Raw genomic sequence first — 5,552 nt, forward strand, 5'->3', positions numbered from 1 at the left:
ATGAAAGCAGGAAAAGTTGGATGAGTTTCCTATTTGCAAAGGTGCATCAAAGGCCCCTTTTCTTTTTAGGACTGAGGAGTAGTGGCCATCATGCTCTTCATTTGGGGTGTTGGGGACATTTGGATGGACAGATAACACCACTTTTTTGCACTAAAAGAAGAAAAGGGGCACCTCATCCCTTCAAAATTTAGGATTGGACCAAAGGGGGAAATTTGGGATCTAGGTATCTTGGGGTCCTGTCCTCTGGGAATCATACCCTCAGGGTACAGCAAGGCTCTGAGGCGCAAATGGACAGCGCGTTGGACTTCTAGTCAAATTCAGAAGAAGGCATTCAAAGGTTGTGGGTTCGAGTCCCACCAGAGTCGACTCTTCCATTTGCACATAGTTTATAGAAACTGTAGATGCACAAACTCTGCTCTTAAACCACGTAGATCAACGTTCTCCCTCTTTAAATTAAGTGGAAATGTTCACTGCTTGTGGGTAAAACTCTACTCTACATTATAAGATCTTCCAGATCTGAGGCTGTGGTTCTGAACCTCCGGGTCGGGATGAGTCTCTGGAGGAAACTAAATGCATGTCATTTGTGTTTTCTTCTTTAATCGTGAGTCGGGTATCATTTCCTCTAAAGAGCCTTTTCTGAGAGGCTCAGCAGTGCGTCAGCTGACATCTAAACTCTGTGTTTGAGTTGCTGAGGGCTTCGTGGGAGTTTGACCATCCAGTCTGCATGTTTTTATATGTTTATATTTATGCATTTGGGCATTTAGGGTAAAGGGATCTTGCCTAGGGACCCCTACTGGAGGTAGGGCCTTTAATGCAAGCTGGAGCTCCCTCTGGGTCGGGATGAGTCTCAGCTGGAGCAGTTTCAGCCTCTTTCAGCCCTCTGGACCTGGTTCTCAGTGATGGTGAGTTGGATCAGAGATGGACAGACGGATCGGGGCTTCGTCAGCAGTAATGAGGGCGCTGCTCCGGTCCGTTTGGTGAAGCTGAGCCGGAAGGAGAAGCTTTCAGGTTCCTGCTCCATCTTTGTTCCAACCCTCACCTGTGCTCACAGATCTGGGTTCTGACCCAAAGAAGGAGGTCGTGGATACAAGCGGCTGAAATGAGTTTCCTTCAGAGGGGGGCGGGGCTCAGCCTGAGAGATAGGGGGAGGAGCTCCATCATCCGGGGGGAGGAGCTTCATCATCCGGAGGGAGGAGCTCCACCATCCAGGGGGAGGAGCTCCACCATCCGGGGGGAGGAGCTCGGAGTAGAGCCGCTGCTCCTCCACATAGAAAGTAGTCAGCTGAGGTGGTTCCTCTGGTTAGGATGCCTCCTGGGAGGAGGCCCCGGGTCAGAACCAGAACCCACTGCAGGGATTATGTATCCCATCTGGCCTGGGAACACCTCAGGATCCCCAGGAGGAGCTGGAGAGGGATGGATGGGTTTCCCTCCTGGACCTGCTGGTTCTGACCCGACCTCAGATAAGAGGAAGATGATGGATGGAAAACATATGATGGAAGAATGATGGAAGAATACATTTGAAAAGAACATTGATTCTTTAAAAAGTTTGGTGGGTGACTGGCTTTAAACCCAAATTGAGGATTTGTCAGTAGCTGAAAGGCTGCCTCTCTGCTCTCTGCCTTCACTGTAATTTACATCTCAGCAGGACAAAATACTTCCAGAGTATCCACTGGGATCCTCTTCATCTTCCTGATCTGAAGGGCGGCCGACGGCTCCAGACTTCTTAAACTTAGAGACGAGCTGCTTGCATCAGGAAACCGAACCTCTGGCCAGATGTTGTCTGTGGGCCACTGATTATTCAGTGTGATGCAAAGATCCCAACAGCCTGGAATCTGTGATGATTTTAATCTGCATTCTGCCTCGTGGTGGCAGCCATGTTTAGATAGAACAGAGACGAAGGTCCATCCTTTTAAATCGAAACAATCATTTCAATTAAACAGAATTATGACACGTAATACGTTCAACTTTCTTTAAACCTTTTGGGGCATTTTGGGGTCGGTTGATTGTTCCTGGACGGTTTTCTGGGTGTATTTAGATGTATTTTGCTGCTGTTGTTTGGTTTGTTTCAACAGCCTGGAATCTGTGATGATTTTAATCTGCATTCTGCCTCGTGGTGGCAGCCATGTTTAGATAGAACAGAGACGAAGGTCCATCCATTTAAATCGAAACAATCATTTCAATTAAACAGAATTAATTACACGTAATACGTTCAACTTTCTTTAAACCTTTTGGGGCATTTTGGGGTCGGTTGATTGTTCCTGGACGGTTTTCTGGGTGTATTTAGATGTATTTTGCTGCTGTTGTTTGGTTTGTTTCAACAGCCTGGAATCTGTGATGATTTTAATCTGCATTCTGCCTCGCGGTGGCAGCCATGTTTAGATAGAACAGAGACGAAGGTCCATCCTTTTATATCGAAACAATCATTTCAATTAAACAGAATTATGACACGTAATACGTTCAACTTTCTTTAAACCTTTTGGGGCATTTTGGGGTCGGTTGATTGTTCCTGGACGGTTTTCTGGGTGTATTTAGATGTATTTTGCTGCTGTTGTTTGGTTTGTTTCAACAGCCTGGAATCTGTGATGATTTTAATCTGCATTCTGCCTCGCGGTGGCAGCCATGTTTAGATAGAACAGAGACAAAGGTCCATCCTTTTAAATCGAAACAATCATTTCAATAAAACAGAATTATGACACCTTCAACAACCCTTAAACCTGCTGGATCTGAAAGGAGCATTCTGGGGTCGCTCTGCGATCTTTACTGGACGGTTTTCTGGGTGTATTTAGATGTATTTTGCTGCTGTTGTTTGGTTTGTTTCAACAGCCTGGATTCTGTGATGATTTTAATCTGCATTCTGCCTCGTGGTGGCAGCCATGTTTAGATAGAACAGAGACAAAGGTCCATCCTTTTAAATCAAAACAATCATTTCAATAAAACAGAATTATGACACCTTCAACAACCCTTAAACCTGCTGGATCTGAAAGGAGCATTCTGGGGTCGCGCTGCGATCTTTACTGGACGGTTTTCTGGGTGTATTTAGATGTATTTTGCCGCTGTTGTTTTGGTTTGTTTCTATTCTTCTTTTCTGCGTATTTCTGAGAGCCTGCCTGTAAACCCAGTTTCCCATCAATAAAAGGACTGAACTCGGCGAACTTCACAAACACACACTGCTAATTACAATGAAACGATGATGGCTCACATCTAGTTTCTGTTAAAAAGACCCACACTCCAGCCAGAAACCGCACACAGCCCAGACTACAAGCCTCCACGTCTTTCTTTCTGTCCTCTTCTTCTCCTTCGTTTTCTTATCATCTTCTGTCTCTTTTCCCTCGTCTGCTTCAAACTTTCACCTCTCTTCCTGTTTTTTTGTTGCATCTTTTTGCTTCTTCCTTCCTCCTTTTATCTCTTCTTCGCACAGCTTTTGTTCGAGCAGATTCTCAGTCTCTAAGTCATGACCTTTTCTGTTTCTTCATGTCAGTTTGAAGCTTTCAACCTCTTCAGAGGTCATCAGCACCTTCAGAGACATTAAAATGTCTTTTTCTCATCAGGATCATTGTGCTCTCATTAATCAAGAAGTTAATGGTGCAGAAATAATGTGGAAAAAAGTCGAGCCTGCATGAGATCAATGTGACTGATTAATGATACAAATCCAGCTGTGACCTGACAGGACCTGAGAGATGCATCTGGACCTTCAGCTGATCCATCTACTGTTGGCCCAAGCCTCATCAGAAATGGGCTCCATGGAAGGGTGGCTGTCAAGAAGCCGTTCTTAAGGAAGGGAAACAGGGAGAAAAGGCTGAGCTGTGCCAAATGACACAAGAAGTGGACTGAAAATCAGTGGCAACAGGTCTTATGGAGGGATGAATCCTCCCCAGAGCCCGGACCTCAACATTATTGAAGCAGTGTGGGATCATCTGACAGAGAACGGAACAAAAGGCAGCCCACATCCAAAGAAGAGCTTTGGGATGTCCTTCAAGAAGCCTGGAGAACTATTCCTGAAGACTCCTTAAAGAAATGACAGAAAGCTTGTCTCAGAGGGTTCAGGCTGTGTTGGAGAATAAAGGAGCTCAGACCAGAGATTCACTTTAAAGCTGCTGAGAACTGATAAAATCTCTGTTTCTGCCTCAGATTCTGGGTTTATGTTCAGGTTTTATCATGTTTCAATGAATCTCTGCAGCTGCTTCCTGTTTTTATGGAGAAATATAAAGAAACAGGAGTTTTTCTTACTCTTCTGTAACTGTAGGAAGATTTTAATTTGTTTGATATATTTAAGAAAAGATGAATTTGGTATCAGATGCAAAACTTTCAAAGTTTTCCAGCTTTTCAACATCAGTGGAAACAAACTTCATGTGAGGCTTTGCTTCCGTTTCCCAGAATGATTTTTCTCTTTCTTTGTGAAACTATCAAACGTTTATATCCAAAAAAGATCTTTAAATATAAAGGACATACATTATTTATATGTTTTATCTACACATACAGATTTATGTTCATGTTTGAACATGTTTCAGTGAATCTCTGTAGCTTTTTCCTGTTTTTAATGCAGAAATATAAAGAAAACAGAGTTTTTTTCTCTTCTGTAACTGTAGGAACCACCAGCAGAAGTGAAACATTAAACATTTATATCTAAAAAAGCTCTTTAAATATAAAGGACATACATTATTTATATGTTTTATCTACACATATAGGTTTATGTTCATGTTTGAACATGTTTTGATCCTTTGATCCTTTGGGATCGTGGTGCAGAGCAGGGTCATGACCTCAGAATCTGACCCATAATGCATTGCGTGAGCCCAGTCGGTCCTGAATGATCCAGTGGATGGAGCAGCTGTTGGTCTCTGTGTAAACGCTGCCCCATAATGCATTGCGTGAGCCCAGTCGGTCCTGAATGATCCAGTGGATGGAGCAGCTGTTGGTCTCTGTGTAAACGCTGACCCATAATGCATTGCATGAGCCCAGTCGGTCCTGAATGATCCAGTGGATGGAGCAGCTGTTGGTCTCTGTGTAAACGCTGACCCATAATGCATTGCGTGAGCCCAGTCGGTCCTGAATGATCCAGTGGATGGAGCAGCTGTTGGTCTCTGTGTAAACGCTGACCCATAATGCATTGCATGAGCCCAGTCGGTTCTGAATGATCCAGTGCATGGAGCAGCTGTTGGTCTCTGTGTAAACGCTGACCCATAATGCATTGCATGAGCCCAGTCGGTCCTGAATGATCCAGTGGATGGAGCAGCTGTTGGTCTCTGTGTAAACGCTGACCCATAATGCATTGCATGAGCCCAGTCGGTCCTGAATGATCCAGTGGATGGAGCAGCTGTTGGTCTCTGTGTAAACGCTGACCCATAATGCATTGCATGAGCCCAGTCGGTCCTGAATGATCCAGTGGATGGAGCAGCTGTTGGTCTCTGTGTAAACGCTGACCCATAATGCATTGCATGAGCCCAGTCGGTCCTGAATGATCCAGTGGATGGAGCAGCTGCTGGTCTCTGTGTAAACGCTGACCCATAATGCATTGCATGAGCCCAGTCGGTCCTGAATGATCCAGTGGATGGAGC

General features: G+C 44.7%; 1 non-coding gene across 1 annotated transcript; it reads left to right on the plus strand.

Moving 5' to 3' along the window:
* Positions 1-272: 272 nt before the first annotated feature.
* On the plus strand, positions 273-365 carry trnar-ucu (transfer RNA arginine (anticodon UCU)). The gene is given in 2 exon segments: positions 273-310; positions 330-365. It is a non-coding gene; the product is annotated as a tRNA-Arg (tRNA).
* The last annotated feature ends 5,187 nt before the right edge of the window (positions 366-5,552 follow it).

Source organism: Leuresthes tenuis, unplaced genomic scaffold, assembly GCF_036924035.1.
Source record: "Leuresthes tenuis unplaced genomic scaffold, fLeuTen1.0.hap1 SCAF_9, whole genome shotgun sequence".
Classification (NCBI taxonomy): domain Eukaryota; kingdom Metazoa; phylum Chordata; class Actinopteri; order Atheriniformes; family Atherinopsidae; genus Leuresthes; species Leuresthes tenuis.